Source organism: Meriones unguiculatus, chromosome 3, assembly GCF_030254825.1.
Source record: "Meriones unguiculatus strain TT.TT164.6M chromosome 3, Bangor_MerUng_6.1, whole genome shotgun sequence".
NCBI lineage: Eukaryota > Metazoa > Chordata > Mammalia > Rodentia > Muridae > Meriones > Meriones unguiculatus.
Window position 1 is genome coordinate 57914158 of NC_083351.1, and position 23529 is coordinate 57937686.

A 23529-nucleotide genomic window follows, 5' to 3' on the forward strand; every position below is an offset into this window, starting at 1 on the left:
CAAAAATCTGTGTGTGAGTGCTTGTGTCTGTAATCCTAGTATGGAATAGCAGAAACTGGGAGATCTTGGAGCTTCTGGCAACCAGAAGTCCACGTGTGCATGCAAGGACAATGCCGACACACACACACACACACACACACACACACGAACACAGGAACACAAGATAAACAAAACTCCCAAAACTTTTAACATTTTCAGACTGGGCAAAAAGCAATACAACAAACTCAAGAGGTAAACAGCAGGGGGCAGTGTTCACAAGCCATCAACAACTTAAATGAAAATTTCCACTCTTTGAATTCTTTCACTATACTGCTGAAAATGTTTTGACAACCTCCTTATTTCTCTCTCTCTTCCCTCGTCTCTCTTTCTCCATCCCTCCCTACAGTTGTGAGCTCCAGGCTCTTGTAGAAATCGGTTTTTCTCAGTGGGTGCAGCTCCCTGGTTTCCATTCATGCCTCTAAGGACCCTTTCACAACGGGATGCACCTTCCCTTTGAAGGCCAGAACCAGATTTCTGCAGTGAACATTGACCAAGAAAAAGTTTTAAACAGCCACAGAGTCCTGACTGTGAGGAAGAAAGGGACCTGTGTTGGCTGATATTTGTGTCTATAAAACAGGAGGCTTTCAGGGTCCAACAAGAACATACATGTCAATACATGCAGACTCTAGGTAAGGCATGCATTCATCTGGCCCAAATAGAGGCCACCTCCTGTGTGTCCAGAGAGCAGCCCAGGCCTGGGCTGAAGACAGCTTCAGTGTGCTTCCTTCAAGCTGTCTTGTTTTACCTTCATGTACAGACAGGTGTGGCTCAAGGTCCACCAGCTTCTCTGTGGCTGGACACACGAAGATTAGCCTGCAGGGGTGAAGCTACTGCACTCATCTTCTCCATGGAGATCCAGTGAGGCCTGGGCGGCTCCAAAACCTTCAGCAGCATTCCCTTCTCTGTGTGGAGTGTTTAAAAAGACATGCTCAAGGGGCTTTGTAAGTTGGCCTCAGGTGTGAATGTGTTTGTGATTCATTCATGTACATTATTTCTGTTTTAGAGCTGATGTTTATTAACTGGAAAAATAAGAGACAAGAACATGGTTTGCATCTAAAAGGAGAGATGTGTTCTATTGGTGCAAAGCCTCTAACTCGCTCAACATAATAGCCACTATCATCTTAAATGTTGAAGTTGTAATATGGCAGATTTGTGGACGTCAGGCCTGGCTTTCCCTGCAAACTGTTAATTGTGTGGGTTAGTGCACAGGAACTGCTCTGGTCTCCACACTCAGCCGCAGTCTGGGGGAGAGAGAGGGGTGTCACTCCTACCCCAGTTTTCTGCTTAGGCTTTCATTGTAAAAGGCATCTGAACTTGGGACTGGAAGGCTGGCTCAGTAGTTAAGAGAGCCTTAGAAGTGTCATAGCTCCAGTTCCAGGGATCCAGAAACCTCTCCTGCCTCTGCAAGCCCCAGGCATGGGCAAAGGGCACATCCACACATGTAGGCAAAACACTCAGACAGAGAAAATTAAAACAAGTGAATAAAAAGAATTATCTGAAGTTAAGCACACAGGTACACGGGGGCACCTGAAGGGCTCTTCAGAGAGGAGACTTGGCTCACCCCTCTCAGTCCTGAGCCCAGCAGGGCAGCATGTACATTGAACATTGAAATTCACACACGACTCCTCACCCCCCAGGGAACCCTAGCTGCTTGACCAGCCTCCCTTGGGAACGTTTGCTTCATCCAGTCAGGGTCAGGACCTTATCAGTGGGTAAGAGCTACCCTGCCTTGGGTTCCTCACTTCAGGGAGCAGAGGGGCATCTGATGTCTTCCTCTATCACTCCACATGAGATTTTGGCACTCACTGACTGGCTAGGTTGGCTAGAGGGCTCTAGTGAAGCTCCAGGGATCTGCCTGCCTCCGTGTTATCTCATGTCTCCAGTGCTAGGATTACAGATGACACAATTACACTCATCTCATATGTGGTTCTGGGGGTGCAAATTCCACTCCTCATGAAATCAGACCTATTATATTTTCAAGCATAATGATCTTTTTGAGCCACTTTTTAACAATTGGTTAAATTAGTTGTCCTGTAAACATTTAATTAAAGACATTGTATTATTGATGTTTTCTTTTTAAAAATTTGGACTGGACACAGTCTTCTACTTTCATAATTTTATAGAACTCCAAAATATAAAGGAACATGTAGGCAAAACACTCAGACAGAGAAAATTAAAACAAGTGAATAAAAAGAATTATCTGAAGTTAAGCAACTCTGTTGTGTTTTTTGGATAGATCTGTTTGGGAGCTATGACATTTCTGTCCTTGATTCACATGATGGAATTTATTTAACTTTTTTTTTTGGGGGGGGTAGTGGTGGTCGCTGGGATTGACCTATTGCCTCATGCATGGTAGGCAAGTATTCTACCCCTGAGAGACAGCCTCAGCCTTTCATTTCTCATTTGAAGTGCAAGTTGTCTAGGAGTCTTCATAGACTGGACATGAAGGATACAGGAAAGCGCTGGTGAGCCTGCCCTGGAAGCTGGTATTTGAGGAGCACACTGCCCTCTAGTGTACATTGTGAGCATAGACCTTGGAGGAAGAAACAAGCTACTTTATTAGCATGAAGGTCAGAGGCCTAGGAGGGTGTTCTGCAAACATTTGCTGAATGACTGAATATGTACATTCACAAGGTTCGCGGTGTGTCCTAAAGAAGTGTGTCATCCAAATGCACAGCTCACTTGGTCAAACTTGCCCGGTGTGTGCAAAACCCTGGGTTGTGTCCCTAGCCCAGGTAACCTCAGCACTTGGAGATGACACAGATGGTCAGAAGTTCAAGGTCAGTCTGGGATTTTCCCCTAAGGTGAAGTAGAACTTGGTGGCTAGTGTGTGGGAGACAAGCAGTCACAGTTAGAAATCGCTTTCTTTTCTAGTTTCCAAAGGGATTAAGAGAAAAGAAGGAAATGGTGACTCTCCAAATTGAGCCACAGAAAAGCCAGTCACCAATGTTTACTCATAAAAGCCCAAATATTTAGGAGCAGGAGAGATTAGTCAAAGGCTGAGTGCACTCGGGCAGCATGTGTGAGGTGGTAGGTTCAAGTCTCAGGTACTCAAAACAGACAGACAACAGACAAACAAACACTCAGTCTACAAACCAGCCCTAACCAGAAAGAAATACTTTAAACATCTAGGTGCCAGTAACTGTGCTGGAGGCCTCAGTGGCCTGCAGGAGCGTGAGAGTCACAGGAGGACCAGGCGAAGCCAGCAACAAGCAGACACATTGTAATGGCTGCCTTCATGCATGGGCAGTGTTGAACACAGAGAAGTTAGTGGAGAAATTCGGGCACCGCCTAGATCTTTTCTGTTATGGGATTATTAGCTTTTCTTAGTTATGATTCTGTTGTTCTCATGTCTTCATTCAGAATATTTACTGGGTGAAATAGGGGACGCTTTGAAATTCTCTGGGTGTGGGTGAGGCTGGGACATCCCTGATGATATTTTGACAGTTTAGGAGGTGAGTGACAGTTAACTGGGGGCTCATTAGAGCCGCTTTGACACTGTCCCATGTCAGAAATTCTCTGATGTAAATGAAAATATTTTTGTATGACCTTCTCTTCCCTTTGAAAACTCTCCTTTCATATTCTTGAAAAACCTACAGAGAGGAAATGTTGGTTGATTTGAAGTTTTGATTTCAGGCCATTTTCTTTGGTCTAAAAAACCAAGATGGCTAAAAGGTGGGGGAGATGATTAGAGGGCCCCTTTCTTATTTATATGTGGGTGAGTATAAAAATAATCTCACTAAATCATCGATCCACATGATCATTATAGCTGACCTGATTGACAGGGGAGGCCACGTTTCTATGTTTACTGGAAAATTGAGAAGTTTTCTAAATACTACCGAAGAAAGTTGTATCAAAGGCTCTTTGCCACACTTTGGAGAGTTGAGAATGAAATAGATCGTTAAAAATCAGCCTTTACTTTTTATAGCAATTTATGCTCACAGCATTGTTGAGAACAAAGTGTACAGTTTTTTCCCCCTGCACACTCTCCAGCTGTCCTGTTGTAAGCATCCCCACCAATCTGGTCCATGGATCTTCATGTCAGAGATCTCCATCAGAGTTTACTCTTGGTGTTGGATGTTCTGTTGGTTTTGACAGAGGCACCATGTGCTCACCTGGGTGACTGCCCTGAAAATCCTCCATGCTCCCCTTAGTTACTCCTCTTCCCCCGAACCCAGTTCACCACTGACTTTTTTTTTTTTCTGTTTTCATTGTTTTGTCTTTTCCAAGCTCAGGACTTGAAGTCAAACCAATCCACACTTTGCACCGCCCTAACCTAGATAGCTCAACCCCATAGGAATCTTATATAAAGGCCATGTCTGCCCAGTTCCCTGCTGCCTTCCCACAGGAGCAGAGGCAGCCACTGCTGGTCTCATCCCTCCAATAAATTTCTTTTAAGACATGTACTACTGTGACTCACTTATTGGAAGAAGAATAGAAGAATAAAGAAACAAAAATGAGCAACACTCAGGCTCCAAAGCTCCTCAGCTTATCAGAGTTGGGGCAACCCTCTCCTGGGAGCTGCAGTGTCTCTGCTGAGGAGGCCTCCTCTCAGAGTGGTTCCTGGGCTCCTGTGCCTCAGGATGCCCTAGGGATACTGTCCTGCCTCAGAGCTGGGATACCTTCCCAGGCCTCTGAGTTGTGAGTGTCCTGGACACCCCTCCATCTGAGTACTGTCCAGGCAGGCCACCACTACCACCACTACCACCACTTTTCCCTCTAATACCCAGGGTGATGGACTTGCCAGGTAAAGAATAGCTAAAAACCAACAGCCTAACTCAAGTTGAGATTGATGGTGCACAGAGTTGAGGTAGGAAATAAGATATGGTTACTGCTGGAGCCAGATACAAAGGGGAGATGATGGCATCCTGCAGGCTAAGGGGCAGCGATAAATGAAATGCAACAGAGAATCTGAGATGGTGAGGCAGAGTGTCAGGTTCAGACATTTGAACTGAGGAAGAAGCATGTCCACCCTGTTCCTCCTCTCAAGGATGAATGTACCTATGGGATGGGGTGGGGCTGACAGGACATACATGATTCCTGGAAGGGGTCTCTGAGAAACACTTCTAGCTACTATTTCTAATGATGCTTGTAACAGCCTGGTAGACAACAAGGCTGGACCAAGCTGGGAGATAGCAGAGGCCTGGATGCCCTTTGTGATTCTCAGAATGAAGTGAGGTGAGGTCTCTGTGACCTCACAGAGTACATCCCTGCCACAGGAACTGCTGTGGTCTTAGCCTGAGGACAACTCAGGGTCCAGCAAGGAGAGCTGAGATTCACAGCAAGCCCCTGTGTCTGTACAGCTGTGGGCTTTTTCCTAGGATGGACACCACCTGAAATTCATCACCTGAGTTATTCTCTCAGTGTGAGCCACTTCTTCACTGGGGTCTTTGTGAGGTGGGGAGACTAAACATGGTGAGGGACATGTATAAATAGGGACATGATAGTGAGGGAACTGAATCGTGAGGGATGATTCTCAGCATAGGAAGAGCAGGAAACAGCAGGATCAGAAGTTCCATAGCAGTGGGACTGGCCTCTAAAGACCACAGGGAGAGGAATCACTTGACTTCCTCTCTGAGGAAGAGAGGCCTCAGAATGATGCCACACAGTTGTATCTGGATTGGGACTCAATCCTCTAGCCTAGGTGAGGAAGGATAATATCCTGAGGTTGTCATGTCCACATCTGTCCAGCACACATTGCTTGTCCAGGGAAAGTAAACAAAGTACCCCTAGCACTGAATTGTGATACTTCAGTCCTGGCCAGTAGCAAACTTTTCATTTCTATTCAGATACCTGATACAATATGGAAATAAACATCACTGTCTCTATCACAGGAAATACCATGGCAACCCTTTCCCTCCTAATTCTGTACTTATAGACATATTTTCACTTTGTATGTGTGCTCATGGCTGCAGGTCCACATCCTTATGTGTGAAAGTACATCGATGTCACATATCTTTCTCTACAAATATTCACATGGTTACATGAGAGAGTAATCTATGTTCAGGCTGTGTTAATAAGATGAGGATCTCACCACAGGTACAGCCTTCGACTTTGCTGTGTGCTCAGCACAGTGTGGGAGAGCATGGTCGTTCCTCATGACACACTCAGGCACATTGGAAGAGGCCGGAGAGAGGTGTGGTCAGGCCTTTGTTGCCTCATACCAGAGCTCATTGGAAAAGGTAAAGGCTGTGGTGTTGGTATTAGGGAACTCTGTCTACACTGTGGGCTGAAATTCAAATGAAATTGCAGGTGTACAAAACAGTTTGGGGTGTATGATGGGACAAATACTTACAGATTCCTGGGAGGAAGTCCTGATTTACCCTCAGTGTTCTATGGTGGGGAGTGGAGGATGATAGTGTATGAGGCCCAATATGGTCCCAAAGAGACATTTAACTGCACCTGTGCTATAGCTGTAGACATGGTCAGTGAGTGTCAGTGAGTGTGCCAAGGAACTTGCCATACAAAGACTTGGACATGACACGACTCAGCAGAGAATGAGCCCAAGCAATGACCACACCCAGGTGACCACACACAGGTAGAGGATGAAGCTCTGCTGTTGTGCCCCAAGACAGGGGCAACTGTCAGCTCTGGCAGCCATAGTGTGCAGGGCAGGTGGGAGATGCTCCACAGAGTCCTCCTGTCTGGGGTTCTGAGGGGAGTTAGCTTCTTCCCAGCAGGACTCTTGTATTTCCACCCTGATTGTCCCCAGCATGACTGAAGGCAGGCACTCTATAGGACTCTGCACTCTAGCACTCTACCTAACTCTGTAGATTATATACATTTCATTTCTTGTTTGTTTTCCAAGATAAGGTTTCTCTGTGTAGCCATGGCTGCACTAGAACTCTCTTTTGTCCCCTAGATTGTCCTTATGCTCAGAGATCCACCTGCTACTGTCTCTCAAGTGCTGGAATTGAAGGTGTGTACAATCACTGACTACCAACACTCTGCCTAACCCTGAACACTATGAGCAGTCAACCTAAGCCAGCACATTCTACACATTTCCATTTAAGTTGTACATTACTTACTGTGCATATATCTAGGTGCAATTGTGTGTGTGTGTGTGCATGTTTGTGCCTTCAGGTACATAGGCATGCTAGGAATAGTAGAAGCAAAGACCAAAGTGGCTGTGACACAGGCTGAGGAAGTTGAGATGTTCCTTATGTAACACAACAGGAGACCTGGTAAGAAGCTGAAACCTCAGTGGGCACAAGCAAGTCTGCAGAGTGCCATGCATATACTGTCTCGGGGAGAGGCCACCATACACAAGCCATCAAGAGAGGCCTCTGGAAGAAACTGTCAAGTGAGTACCTGGTCTAAGACTCAAGGCTGGAACCCACAGAAGGTTAAGACCAACTGCTTCCACCACCCACCCTCAGCCAACACCTGCAGCTCAAGGTGGGAGGGAATTGCTTCCCTGGGACCTTCTCCCAGGCTTCACTACACATGAACTTTCCTGGAAACAGCCATCTTGACATTCAGCTCACAGGCCCTTCCCTGCTCAGCCACACACACTGATTTCCCTCTCCATCTAACTTCATCCTTATAACTTCATTTGGAAACAAGCATTAACATATTTGTGGATGAATGTGTGTGCCCATGTGTGGGCGAGAGATTGTGTCAGGTGTGCTTTTCTCCTAGTGTCCTCCTGTATTTGTGAGAATAGGTGACAGCAGCTGAGGCAGAACCAGCACCTATCACAGGACTCCATTTCCTGAAGTGGGACAGGATGAAGATCTCTGTCATGCTGTTCTCCAGGGAATGACACCTTCAGAAGTCACAGACTACCTCTGTAGGGTCAGGGAGGGAAACTTCAGGACATGCTTCTATCTGGGCAAGCCTACTTCAAGCTGTGTTTAGTGGTGGTGAAGGGACAGTGTGCAGGCCAAATTTTCAATCATCTTGGTACCCAGAATGCTGCAGATGGTACACTAGAAAGTTGCTGATAAACTGAAGAGCAGAAATGATAGATCAAGTCTTAGGTGTTGCTCACTGGAGTTAGGGTGACCCATCCCTCTGACCTTGCTTGACACAAAAGTAAATTTCTTAGGAGGAACAGGAGGACTGGGTGTGAGTCTGTTAATAGGAAATGATCATAAGAGAAACCTTCAGCTATTGCCACCAAATACCAGTCCAAAAGACACTGGACAGCTTTTCAGCTTTTCCAAGCACGGAGAGCCTTGGCCTCTGTGACCTCATATGAAAGTCATTGTCATGATTGTGGGTGTGTCCCAGGTCTATAAGCATCAGAGCCTACTAGAGTGGGCTAGGGCTAGGGTTTGAAACCAGGACGAGGTCGGCAGAGATGCCTTTCAGGTAAGTCAGTGCAGAAAATTCTGTGGGTGAAGACATGACTCAAATCAGTGTATGAACTTGTCAAGTGGCTTTAAAGAAGGGTGAGAACAGCATAATTCGAGGTCTGAGGGTTTCTAATATACTGGACAGATGTGAACCTGAGAAGAGGGTTAGTAGCAAGGACCGCAGGGACACCCTCCCAGAGCATGGATATGCATAACTGGTGAGATGGAACAGCATCCCCACCCAGCAGAAAGAGGTCATGTTCTGAAGATGGACACAGCCTCCAGGTCCTTAGAAAGGCAACCTGTAGACATTGGAGGACTAACATCTATTGTTTCTCTAACTAGCTGTGATATTCCATCATGGGATCTCAACACAGAAGGAAGGAAATGCCTCAAGGTGCTGCCTTCTAGAGACTCTCTCGTGGGTCTCACAACTTAGAATCATCAGTCTTTACACATGTGCTCAAGGGTCCAACCATCCCATGTACAGTCACATGAGGAATGAACGGATCTTTCCCAACATTCTTTCCCCTAAGTATTGGATGTATGACTTGTTTCATATGGGATATCAGTAGTAAGTGTTGTGATGCTCTGAGAACATTTGAGATGCCAGAAAAGGACACCCAGGGTTTTCCTGTATCCACAGCCACAGGTCTAAATGTAGTGGAATGCCACCTGTAGTGCTCTTTATTAAAACTCTACATTATTTGGGTTGTTAGGCCTCTTCCTTACTTCCACCAACCCCAAAACCTTAAGTAGAGAGAGAAAAGGTTCGTGTGGAGAGGAGGCCTAGACTCCTTATTTTCTCCCAGCTATTTAGGGTAAAGGGGTTCATTAAGGGTTAGGTACCAATCTCTGCCAACCACAGGCACAGCAGTCTCCTTTACACTGCTGCACCCTGAAGGTTTTCTCTCTCTCTGCTTCAAACCAACACAACATCTCTGCTCTCCAGTCTCTGGTTTCCAGTCTCTGGTCTCACCAAACTGCTACACTCCACACACCAACACTCAATGCCACACAATGCCACACCCTGTGATTCTCCACTGCATATTTATACTGCCAGAGTCCTAGACCTTTAAGTCTTACCATTAACATGGATTTTTTTCCATGAAATTTTGAAGGTTCTTATTCATTTCCTATTAGTAACTGGTCAATTTCCTCATTTGCTTGTGCTAATGGACCTGGCAAAACTGTGGAAGACCGAATATGAGTAATCAGTATTGGATAGTTTCTACTTCTGATGGCTTGTGGAAATTGCATAAATAACAAAGTTAACTCTGAGTTAGCAGGAAGAAATTCATCAGTTTCTATATGCAAAACAACTCTTTCTGCATATTGAGAGTCAGTAATTATATTAAGAGGTTTAGGAAAATCTAATAATACCATGATATTACATACAATTCTGATTTTTGACTGAAGAATATGGGATTTTGATCACCTTGCTTATTTTTTTTTTTTTTGATTTATACCCTGCAATTGCCATCTTGTTTGCCTCAGAATAGAATGTTGGAGGCTCTGGAATTGGTGTTGCCTTTACAATACATGGAAGACTCCAATAGTTGTTTTCATATACTGTGTATGTTTGCTTTTAGGCTTGGTGCTGGAAGGCCCCTCTGTCTGTGTAATGGTGGGAGGAGGAGTGACCTTCTGAATCCCATTTAGATATACATTCATTACTCCAGTGCTTTCCATTCTTACAACGCCAACATATTCCAGCAATTCTGGGCAATTGAATATTGCAGCCAGATGCAGCTGGTTTGCTCTGAGTTAATACTCTTGCTTTTTGAGCTTTGAATATTTTAGCCTACATACCTCATGTCAATAATGAATGTCACACTGTTTCTTTTTTGGCCTTGTTAATACTCAGTCTTAGACCACACCAGTGTCTGTGCCCCATAAGGAAAACTATTACCAGCTGGCAAAGATCATGACACATACATGACAATTACCAGGTGTGGACAAACTATAGCCCAACAGAAATCTCACACTTCAGGTTAAAACAAAAGCATAGTTACATAACATACAAGGAAAACAAAGCTTCCAATCATCTAATGTCTCTTTCTTTTCTTTTTCCCCAAAATATAGACTATATATGAAGGTGAAATATGTTTACATCTATGAGACCTCACAAGGATGCAGTACCTCAATCCTTAGGAAAAACAAGTATTCTGGCTGAAAAGATGACAGTATGCAAAAATATACATAAAAGGGGCTTCATGGGTGCCTCTAAGGAAAGACACGATTTAGGAAAGTTAAGAAAAGGGTATGCCTAGAAAATTTTGTGACTTTAAGAAGTGAAGACTTAAAGAAAAAAAATGTGGGCATGAAATTATCCACAAAGCTGAGAAACACAGGGCCCAAACTAAAGGAGATGTGGGTTTGGCTTTATCACTAATACTAATGGGGCCTAGGCTAAGAAGGAAAGATGTGGGCCTGGGCCTGTCCCTAACCCTGAAGAGGCCTGGCTCAAAAGGAGAAGAGAAGTGGGAATGGGCCTATCCCTATTCCTGAAAGCCTGGGCCAAAAGGAGAAAAGAAGTTCGCCTGGGCCTCTCCCTAACCCTGAAGAGGCCTGGCCCCAAAACAGAAGAGACAAGGGCCTGGGCCTATCCCTAACCCTGAAGAGGCTTTGGCCCAAAAGAGAATAGAGAAGGGACTGGGCATATCCCTAACTCTGAAGAGGCTTGGGCCCAAAAATGAAGAGACAAGGGCCTGGGCCTATCCCTATCCCTGAAGAGGCCTGGGCCCAAAAGAGAATAGAGAAGGGACTGGGCCTATCCCAAACTCTGAAGAGGCCTGGGCCAAAAGTAGAAGAGAAGTTGGCCTGGGCCTATCCCTATCCCTGAAGAGGCCTGGGCCCAAAAGAGAAGAGAAGTGGGCCTGGGCCTATCCTTAACCCTGAAGAGGCCTGGGCCCAAAAGAGAAGAGACAATGGCCTAGGCCTATCCCTATCCCTGAAGAGGCCTGTGCACAAAGAAGAGACAAGGGCCTGGGCCTATACCTAACCCTGTAGAGGCCTGGGCCCAAAGGAGAAGAGACAAGGGCCTGGGCCTATCCCTAACCCTGAAGAGGTCTGGGCCAAAAGGAGAAGTTGGCCTGGGCCTATCCCTATCCCTGAAGAGGCCTGGGCCCAAAAGAGAAGAGACAAGGGCCTGGGCCTATCCCTAACCCTGAAGAGGCCTGGGCCCAAAGGAGAAGAGACAAGGGCCTGTGCCTTTCCCTAACGCTGAAGGGGCCTGGGCCAAAAGGAGAAGAGACAAGGGCCTGGGCCTGTCCCTAACCCTGTAGAGGCCTGGGCCAAAAGGAGAAGAGAAGTGGGCCTGGGCCTATCCCTATCCATGAAGAGGCCTGGACCCAAAAGAGAAGAGGCAAGGGCCTGGGCCTATCCCTAACCCTGAAGAGGCCTGGGCCCAAAAGAGAAGAAAAGTGGGCCTGGGCCTATCCCTAACCCTGAAGGGGCCTGGGCCCAAAAGAGAAGAGACAAGGGCCTGGGCGTATCCCTAACCCTAAAAGCCTGGGCCCAAAGGAGAAGATACAAGGGCCTGGGCCTATCCCTAAACCTGAAGAGGCCTGGGCCCAAAAGAGAAGAGGCAAGGGCCTGGGACTATCCCTAACCCTGAAGAGGCCTGGGCCCAAAAGAGAAGAAAAGTGGGCCTGGGCCTATCCCTAACCCTGAAGGGGCCTGGGCCCAAAAGAGAAGAGACAAGGGCCTGGGCGTATCCCTAACCCTAAAAGCCTGGGCCCAAAGGGGAAGATACAAGGGCCTGGGCCTATCCCTATCCAGGAAGAGGCCTGGGCCCAAAAGAGAAGAGGCATGGGCCTGGGCCTATCCCTGACCCTGAAGAGGCCTGGGCCCAAAAGAGAATAGACCAAGGCCTGGGCCTATCCCTAACCCTGTAGTGGCCTGGGCCAAAAGGAGAAGAGAAGTGGGCCTGTGCCTATCCCTATCCCTGAAGAGGCCTGGGCCCAAAAAGAGAAGAGACAAGGGCCTGGGCCTATTCCTAACCCTGAAGAGGTCTGGGCCAAAAGGAGAAGAGAAGTTGGCCTGGGCCTTTCCCTATCCCTGAAGAGGCCTGGGCCCAAAAGAGAAGAGGCAAGGGCCTGGGCCTTTCCCCAACCCTGAAGAGGCCTGGGCCCAAAAGTGAAGAGACAAGGGCCTGGGCCTATCCCTAACCCTGTAGAGGCCTGGGCCAAAAGGAGAAGAGAAGTGGACCTGGGCTTATCCCTATCCCTGAAGAGGCCTGGGCCAAAAAGAGAAGAGGCAAGGGCCTGGGCCTATCACTAACCCTGAAGAGGCCTGGGCCCAAAAGGTAGAAAAGTGGGCCTGGGCCTATCCCTAACACTGAAAGCCTGGGCCCAAAGGAGAAGATACAAGGGCCTGGGCCTATCCCTAACCCTGAAGCGGCCTGGGCCCAAAAGAGAATAGACAAGGGCCTGGGCCTATCCCTAACCCTGTAGAGGCCTGGGCCTATCCCTAACCCTGTAGATGCCTGGGCCAAAAGGAGAAGAGAAGTGGGCCTGTGCCTATCCCTATCCCTGAAAAGGCCTGGGCCCAAAAGAAAAGAGGCAAGGGTCAAGGCTATCCCTAACCCTGAAGAGGCCTGGGTCCAAAAGAGAAGAGACAAGGGCCTGGGCCTATCCCTAACCCTGAAACCCTGGGCCCCAAGGAGAAGAGAAGTGGGCCTGGGCCTGGGCACAAAAGAGAAGAGACAAGGGTCAAGGCTATCCCTAACCCTAAAGAGGCCTGGGCCCAAAAGAGAAGAAATGTGGGCCTGGGCCTATCCCTAACCCTGAAGAGGCCTGGGCCCAAAAGAGAAGAGACAAGGGCTTGGGCCTATCCCTAACCCTGAAACCCTGGGCCCCAAGGAGAAGAGAAGTGGGCCTGGGCCTATCCCTATCCTGGAAGAGGCCTGGGCCCAAAAGAGAAGAGACAAGGACTTGGGCCTATCCCTAACCTAGAAATTGCTTTGGCCAAAATCAGAATTGGTATGGCTCTTGGCCTCTCTGTAACTTTCAAGAACCATGGGCTCATACTTGGCCTTGTTTCAATGAACTGACACCTGGAATAATTTTATCCTCCAAGAAGCAGACATTGATGATGACCTGATTATGTACACATTTGTAGTACCATGTGTGACTTTCAAGGAAACGTGGCAGCTCTCTGAACCCCAAGTAGCCTAGGTCTATATTGTCAACATGGGCTTCACCCTCTCTATCCTACCGAGGATGCATTTCACCACCAAAGTGTCAGGCCTTAAAGGGACCAACCACATCTGAATGACCAGTTGAAATGGACAAAACCTTGACCCTGACCTGGTGTAAAGCCAGGCATTATCTTTATTTCAATCGATTTTCTTAAAGCAGCCACAGCCTAATTAGTGGCCAATTTCATGCATTGTTAACAGAAATCTGGACTAACCATTGATGAGTGCCATCTACCCTGGCATTGAACGCCAATCATTACTCACCTAGAATCTCTTTTGGTACAGTGTGTTTTGTGGGCTGTACCTGCCATTCTAACAACTCAGACAACATTCTCACCTCAAGAGTGTCAAGACAACAGCATGGCTTCTAAGTAATCTGGAGCACACATAAACATCACAGAGCATGGGCACACTGTGGGAGAAGGGTGTGTGGGCCGCACCCAGGGAACCCTGTGTGTCCTGGTCTTATCTGGAACACTACAAATGAAGGACAACAAATTGACCTCAACTCTGACTTAGGTAACACACCACTCCAGAGAGGATGGACACACTTTAACACCATGAGGTGGATGTCTGAAGAATGACACAATGACAAAGGCCATAAAGTGACATCAAATGGGTCCTGCCAACTCCTTGTTTACCAAGTCCACAGGGTCCAGCTTAACTTCAAGGGTTCTCTTCATCTTACCCAGGAGTTGTGCTCCAGTTTAGAAGCACAAGCAGCATACATGGCCTTCATGTCTGGACCACAGCAGAGAAACCATCTGGGCAAACTTTGGAATGCTGGGTATGTGGACCCCACCCAGGAATGTTGTAGGGTCCAGCTGTTTTCAACAGATCTAAGACAAGGGATCTTCTCTGTGTTAATGAACAGCAAGATCTCAGAGGAAATTTTAGCCAGAACAATCAGATTTTGTGTCTGGTGTGTGACATCACCCTCACAGACTTCCAGATTATGGTTCAAACCCTCATGTCCTGACACCTTGAGTACTCATTATTGACTTTAGTCCTCAACCTGAGCTGACCAGAAACATCAAGTCACCTGTGGATTAACAATGTGATGACCCAGACACAACTTCAGTGCAGATGTGTAATGAACAACCCTGAAATCCCCCTCTGAAGCCATGTTTGTGGACATTTTCACTGACAGAATTGCCAAAGATTCCTTAAGCCCTTGCAGGGCCTACCTAGAAGTGTCCAAATTAATACATCGATTTCCATGCTACTCTTAATGTTTCTGAAGACTTGTAGTCTTATATCATTCTTTCTTGGAAATGTCCTAGCACTGTGTATATAATATAAATATAAGTTTCATATGCTAACATGATCATCCTGAAATGTTTAATTCGGCTCTTTCCCTATGTTTCTAAATGATCCTTTCAATCTTTGAACTACTTAAGAACAGCTGAGATGGTTGCTCACAAGTGTAGGAGGCTCCACGAGTAAGACAAATAACTATGCTCAGACCTTATCATCCAGATCAATGTATCTGTTTTTTGGTTTTAGCTTTGCCCTTCTTAAAAAACAACAATGGGTGAAGTAGGTAGGAACCCTCATCCACTCATACATTCACTGAGATAAGATTTCCTGTTTGGATGGGCTGCTATCTACCCCTTCCAGTGCCGACATCAGGTAGAGGAGGAGCAGAAGGTTCAGGGCAGGTCACAGGGCGCTGGCTCCACTCCTGGAAGGCAGCTTGCAGACCCTTAATGCAATGCACTTGGGCCAGCATCAGAGGGCTGCTGTTTTACAAACAAGAGTCCCAATCATTAGGTTCTACCCCTAAAGTCTCAGGAGTCAGATGTTGCGGTGAAAGCCTACTAGCCTTTTGAAAGCACCTGGCTGACCTTCCTGACTAATCAATTTCCCAGAAGGAAGAAGCCTTTCTACTCAGCTCATGTCCCAGAGGAAAAACCCGAAAGCACCTTCTCCACCACCTTCTCCATAGTGCTTTAAACACCCTTGAACAAAGTCCCTCCTTTCTGTTAATCCCTGTCAGCTGGTTACTATAAAGGAAGTTTTGGTTTCTTGTAAATTCCTTTTTTTTGTTTTTAATTTCATCCTAAGAGTGGGATTTTAGTTGGCCATAGTTTGTCTACACGTTTTAGTTGTCACCTGAAGGGTGTGATCTTTGCCAGTTGCTAAGGGCCTTCCACTTGCTGCACAGAGAGGGCCATGGTCTAGGACTCAGTATAAATATGAGGCCAAGAGAGAGAAGAAGTGCTCTGTGTGGTGCTGGTCATTCTTGGCCTGTGGTGTGGAGCAGTGTGCAGAGACCAGAGGCCAGAGATGCTGTGCCGGTGTGGTTCAGACAGACAGAGAGAAACTCTCCAGGGCACAGCAGCATGGAGGAGACTGCTGCTGTGTCTGTGGATTGACAGAGATAGGTAGAAAGCCCTAAAAGAACCCTTTGACCCTAAAAGGCCAGGAGAAGTAAGGGTGCCTGGGTCCCCTCTACCCACTAACACTTTCTCTCTCCTACTTAATGTTGGGGGGTGATGCAAGAAAGCTAGAGGCCTAAACACCCCAAATAAAGTAGAGTTTTAATCTCTAGGTGCATTGTTGTTACAGGTGAATTCCTCCTGAGTTAACTTTCTTTAATCCTGCTTACAGAAATGTTTTGGATTAAAGCTATTTGACAGGGCTGAACCACACCACAGCCATCTGTTTACAATAAACAGAAAGTTCTTAGATTAAAGGTGGGTGCTAGGGCTGAGCCACTCCACACCTGAAAAAAATGTTTTCACAGTTCAGAATCTCAGGGTTCATAATGGGATCCTGTAATCCTGAAGCCTCCTCTAGAAGCCACCAAAGTGTCAAGAGCTTCTCACTTTGGGGTGTGGTCAGTGAGACCCTTTCTCTTCCCTGCTAGAATAGTCACTGCCTTGATCGCAGAGTGAGTTCTTGAGTTCAGTACTGCAGATACAGGAGACACTGCTTTATTCTAAACTCTCTGACCTCTGGATCTGAAAATCTTTCTACCTCTCTTCCAGATGGTCTCTGAGACTCATGGATGGTGAAAAATAATCTCACATATATCCCTGGGGTATATGAGTTCGTTACTTGAGAAAATCCTAAGAATGACAAACCATTACCCAGTTTCACTACATGGTGACAGACAGGATCAAAAGTAACAAAACTGGAGATGAGAATGGGCACATAACCACAGACAGCATGGAAACCCAGAGAATCGTAAGACTTGCTTTTAAAACCTTTCTCCATGTTGGATTATCTTAAAAGATATCATTTTCTGGATACAGAGCACTTAACAATGTAAAATAAAGGCAAGTCAAGGAATTGAAATAGACCAATAACCTGGTAGGAAATAGAAACAGTTACTAAATGTCTCTCAACCTCTCTGAGCTCAAAGCCCTGCTGGTGTACAAATCAATTCCAGGGCAAGACAAATCTAGGCAGGAAAACCCTGTATTGAAAAATAGGTCTCTAAACAACAACAATAACAAAAACTCCAGAAAAGTTTACTTTGGCTCAGAAGTCTACTATCCTTTCAAACTGATAAAGGTAACACTCCTCAATATATCCCAGAAAATAGAAACAGAAGGAACATTGTGCAATTCCTTTCATGAGGCCAAGGGATCCATTTACCTAAACTACAAAAGATCCAACAAACAAAGACAATCACAAAACTCTTTACGAACATAGATGCAAAAGACTCAACATTACTGTCAACTACATCAAAGAATGCATAAAATGATCATCCACTATAATCAAGTAGGCTTCATCCCAGAGATTAAGGATACCTCAATAAACAACAATCAAAACATAGAATCCACTATGTAAGGAAATTGAAAGAAGGAAAACAGAGGATCATCTCTTCACAGTAGATGCAGAAAAGGCCTTTTGACCAAATCCAGCACCTATTCAGGTAATAAGAATTGGGAATTTTAGGGATAAGAGGGATATACCTCAGCACAATAAACCTTCCCACATGTGTGCACATACACCCCTGTAAAACTCCCCACACGTGTGCGCATTCACAGTAAACCCCCTCACTTGTACACCTACACCACATGCACATCCCAAACCAAACTCAACTTTTTTTTTTTTCAATGCAGTTTATTCAGGAACCTTGAACAATCATCTGACCCTGGGGAAAACCAGCCCACAGCTTAAATAGCCTTTGGTAGCCAATCCCAGCGTGTTACGTGGGCAATGCAGATAGGTCCACATTCCTGAAAGCAAGCCAGATCCTCAGCCTTAGCCAAATATGGAGTTGTTTGTGACAGAGAGCACTCACCATTGGGAAGGTGGAAGGTGGAAACCAGCTCCATCTTTCAAACTCAACTTTTAAATTAGAAAACGTACAACCTGAAGATGTAGTCAGTTGTGTTTTCCTGGCATGCACGAGGCTTCAGTTTAATCCTCAACACTGTCAACCTGAGCATAAAACAGAAATATTACAAATGTTGCCTTCTGGGATGATTTGATGACTGGATGAAATGGAGCAGAGGTTTCCTTTTACATAGAGACATTTTAAATCTTAGAATTTTCAATTTCAAAACCCTAACCTAAAACCAAAGACCAATCAGTGATTTTAATAAAATCCTCACCCTGAGCTTTTCAAAATTTCCTTAGCCTGCAATGCTTTCTTCTTACATCTTCAAAAAAGCACGATTTTATTGTGCTTCTCCCATGAAGCACGATGTCTTTCCTCACCCTCCTGGTCATATCTCATGCTTCCTCTCCCAGTGACCTTACTGAGGTGGATTGCAGGTCTCTCAATTCTGCCCTCCTGACAGTGAACACATATGCTTCCCTGTGTCCTGACAGTCAAGAGACAGGCATGACTTCAATAGATGACTTTCCACTACTCACTAATATGCCATTTTAAAACACACCATTGTTGCCATTTCAGAGAGAGAGAAGTGCCTAAACAATGTGGGGAAAGTCACATTTTAGGCAAGCCTGAGCTAAATCAAATTAAAACATCTTTTCTCCTGTGGACCTTTTGAGAACCTTCCCTTTCTGATGCACAATCACAAATCAGCATTCATTATTTCACGTTTAACCAAATGTTTCTGTGCTGTGCATTCCAAGGCACTAGTGTTCATCAAAACACACTGCAGAAATATTGGTCTAATTCTGTAAGTAATGAGAACACATTAAAAGTCATATTCTTGTTCCACTAATTATCCAACTTTGCTTTAAGCTTATCTTCAGTACCCTTTGTAACAAATCCACTAAACTTACCTTCTTCTACATAAAAACAGCCAAAGGGGTAAATGGCTTGAGGATGTGCCTATAACTGACATGTTAAACCTTTACAAATTTATAGATGTGGTATATTGAAATAAAAACCCATTGTATACCTTCCCTTGCGTTGATTTTTAGTATCCAATATGTTTAAAGAACTCAAGACACTAAATATCAACACACCAAGTAACCCAATTAAAAATGAGGTACAGATCTAAACAAATGGCTGAGAAGCAGTTAATGAAATATTCAATAGTCTTTGTCATTGGGAAAATGCAAATTATAATAACTGAGATTGCATGTTAAAACCTTCAGAATGGCTAAGATCAAGAACTCAAGCCACTGCTCATGCTGGTGATGATTGGAACACTGGGAACACACTCCCATTGCTGGTGGGAGTGCAAACTTGTACAATCCCTTTGAAAATCAATCTGGTAGTTTTTCAGAATTGGTAACAGTTTTATCTCACAACCCAGCTCTACCACTCCTAGACATATACCCAAAGGATGCTCAACCAAACCATGAGGACACTTGCTCAACTATGTTCAAAGCAGCTTTACATGTAATAGCCCCAAACTGGAAACAACCTAGAAGTTCCTCAACTGAAGAATGAATAAAGAAAAGGTGGTGCATTTCCGCAATGAATACAATTCACCTATTAAAAACAGAAACCTCATGGAATTTGCAGATAATGAATAGAACTAGAAAAGATGATCCTGAGTGAGGTAACCCAGACCCAGAAAGACAACAGGGTATATGCTAATAAGTAGATATTAGCCATCAAATATAGGATAACCATGCTACAGTTGAGAGACCAACAAAGCTAACTAAGAAAGAGGACCCAAGGGGGGAAGCTTGAATGTCACTCAGAAGAGGAAATAGAATCAACATCAGGGGTAGATAAAGGGGGCAGACTGGGTAGGGAAGGGTTGGGGAGGAGAGCAGGAGGAATTAGGTTTGGGGAGGACAGAGGAAAAGAGTACTGGGTAAGAGAAGTGGAACCATTTGGGTGGCATCTATGGGAAAAGCTAGAAAACTTGAACAATTGGAGCACCCCGGAATCTGTGAGGGTGACCCTACCTAAGCCCCCTAGCAATATAGATATGGAACCTGAAATGGCCATCTTCTGTAACCACACAAGACTTCCAGTAGGGGGAAACCTATCCACGATTTGTCCTGCCTGTTAGATGTGCAGGGGTAAATGTGGAGCAGAAATTGAGGGAATGGCCAAGCTTGAGACCCATGATATGAGAGAGAGAGCCCACCCCTTTCACTGATAATGATATTTGAGTGTATTTATAGGCAGGAACCTAGTATATCTGTTTTATAAGAGGCTTCACTCAGCAACTGATGAAAACAGACACAATGGCCCACAGCCAAACATTAGGCTGAGTTTGGGGAATCCTTAGGAAGAGGAGGAGGAAGGATTGAAGAAGCCAATTAGACCCAGGACACTACAAGAAAACCTGCAGAATCAACTAAGCTGGGCTCATGGGGCTCACAGAGCCTGAACCACCAAACAGAGAGTATGCATGGGACAGACCTAGGCAATCTGCACATATGGAACAGTTATGCAGCTGGGTCTTCATGTGGGACTCCTAACAGCGCAAGGAGAGTCATTCTGAGTGTTGCCTGCCTTGGATCCCTTTCCCCTAACAGGGTTGCTTTGTTTAGCCACAATAGGAGAAGATGTCCTAGTCCTACTGCAAGTGGATATGCCAAGGCTGGTTGATATCCATGGGAAGCCTCCTCCTTTTCTAGGAAAAAGGGAGGATGGGAGGATGGGTGAGAGGTTTTGTGAGAAGGGGGTACTTGGAAGAAAGGAGGGAAGGAAAGCCTCGATTATGATGTAAAAATAATAAAAATAAATAAATAATTCTGTTGCTCTCCTCTTGGAGCTCCTCTCCCTTTTCCAATTCTTTCATAAGATTCCCCACACTCTGCCCAAATTTGTCTATAGGTCTCAGCATGTGCTTTGATCCACTTCAGGGTAGAGACCTTCAGAGGCCCTTTGCGGTAGGCTCCTGTCCTGTTCCCTATTTTCTCCTTTTCTGATGTCCATCCTCTTTGCCTTTCTGAAGGAGGATTGAGAACCTTACCCAGATTCTCCTTCTTGATTAGATACCTCCTCCTTGATAAGTTTCTGTAGTTTTATAGATGTAGTACGTTTATCCTATGTTATGTGTCTAATATCCACTTATGAGTGAGTATATACCCTGTGTGTCTTTCTGTTTCTGGGATACCTCACACAGGATGATCTTTTCCAGTTTCCACCATTTACCTGCCGATTTCATGATTTCCTTGTTTTTAAATGCTCCATAAGGAGAGCAACAGAACCAAAAAATCTGGGCAGTTTTTTTTTTTTTTTCTTTTGAGACTGATACCCCAACCAAGGACCATTTGTGAAGGTAACCATGATCCCCTGCACTGATGTTTCCCATGGCAGTTTGGTGTCCAAGTGGGTTCCATAGTAATGGGGACAGTGAATGTCTCTGACATGAACTGATTGGCCTGCTCTTTGATCACCTCCCCCTCAGGGGGGTGCAGCTTTACCAGGCCACAGAGGAAGACAATGCAGCCACTCCTAATAATATCTGATAGACTGGGATCAGAAGAAAGGGGAGGAAGTCCTCTCCTATTAATGTACTGGGGAAGGGGTATGAGTGGGATAGAGGGAGGGAAGGAACTGCAGGTGGGATACAAAGTGAATAAAATGTAATTAATAAAAAAACAAACTAAAAATAAAACTAGCTTACATATTTAAAAAATAAATAAATGAGGGCAAAAGAAATAAAACACTGAATTTATGCTCAAAAGAGAACATATTGTATAATGTTCAAATGTAAGTATATCCCATCAAACATTTATCATTTTTTACAGCAAAAGTTCCCACTGTACTTTAAACAGGTTTGGCATGGTTTATAATTAATAAAACCTGCAGGCATCTTGGAAGAAAGATCCTCAATTGAGAAATTGCCTCAATGCCTATAGACATGTCTGAAGCAGTACGTTCTTAGTTGATGATTGATGTGGGAGGGCACAGCACACTGTGGGTGGTGCCACCCCTGAGAAATGGCCCTGGGTTGTAGAAAAAAGCAAGCTGAGCAAGCCAGTTTGCTACTTTCCTCCATGCTTTCTGCCTCTGCTCCTGCTGGAGTCCCTTCACTGGATTCTCTCACTGGTGGATGATGTTCTGAAAGTTTTAAGATACAATAAACCATTCTACACCTAAGTTGGTTTTGATCTGTCTTTTGTCAAAACAATAGAAGGCAAACCAGGACAAACATTTGAAGAAAATGACCAGGTCATTATGTATAGCAATTGCACAGAGCTAGAGATACAGGAACTCCTAACCTTAACCTAGGACACTCACCACTCTTTCCCTCCAGATGTGTCCTTTAGTATTCATTAGCTTGATTTAAAAGTCCTTGATAAAACAGACTGCTAGACTCACTTCCCAGTGATTCTGATTCACTAGGTCTGAATAGAGCCAAGATTCTCATTTATAAGTTCCCATTTGACTCTGAGGTTGCAGCTACACAAGCCCCACTGTAATGTGGTGATTTAGTATCTCCAAAAGGAGTAAAGAAAGAAGGAAAGGAAAGAAGGGAGGAAGGAAGGAAGAAAAAGTAAAGTGAGGCTAGAATAAAAGGTGGTGAATGTTCATAGACATGTTCACCTAACTTCCCATTTCAGCATCCCATTTCATGGTTGCCTCAGCATACAACGGAGATGATGAAGTTGTAGATATCCTGCTGGGTTTTGGCAGCTAGGAAGCAGGGATGGCACCAGCTTTTCTCCCAGATCACAATTCTATGCAGAAGAGTGTGAACTAGTCAAACCTCCTACAGTAATTAGACATAGGACATCTAAGTGCAGAGTTTTCACAAGTTAACTTTTGAATGTAACAATAATCATTTTTTTTCAGGGGGTTTGATATGTGATCCTTTGCTTGTAAATAGGATAACCCATCCTGGCATGCTCCTCCTCCTTCTCTTCCTGTCCCTCTGTCCTTCCTTTGATTCCTTGGGGCATTCTCCCTAGCCGGGGAACCTCAGCCATGCCTAACCTGTTCTGCCATGCCCAGGTATAGGCTGTTAATTAGCTCATCAGAAATAATGACTTAGGCAGGTTGACACAGAGGGCCAGTAACTAGCATCAGACCAATCTCCAACACCTGGGGGTCCCCCCAACCCTGCCCTACATGGTAATCAGAAGCTGACCAGGGAAGGCTAGGAGCTCTGTGCTGTATCTTGTGCTGAGTTTCCAGGGAACTGAGTGGAAGGGTGTCTACCATGAGACAAACTGAGTCATCCTGGCTTTATCCTGGGCTGTTTGCAGACACTCTCTTTCTCTGCAATCTTCTTAGTAACTGGCATCCTGTCAAGGGAGAGCCATTTCAGGCTCTGCTTCCTGTAAGCCTCATTGTGTGGGACAATGTCTCTGGAGAGTAGGACCCAAGCTCTTGTCCACAGAGGATGACTAGGTCTGTGTGATACTGCTTACCCATGGGTCTTCAGTGAGGAACTGTCACCGGGTTCATAGGTCATATGTGTGACAGTTGGTGAAGGGATCCAAATGCTCATTGGGTAACCCCCAGGGGAGGCACAGTAGTTCCGCTAACCTGGAAACAAGGGCTGTAAGTTGAATTTGGAGGTCAGGCCAGGGTCCTTTATGACTGTATGTCTTTCGCCTAGGTTTTTTTTCATTCTGAGCCTTTCTTCTTCTTTAGGCTTGGGACACTTCAGGTGTAGGAATAGGCTTAGCCCCACA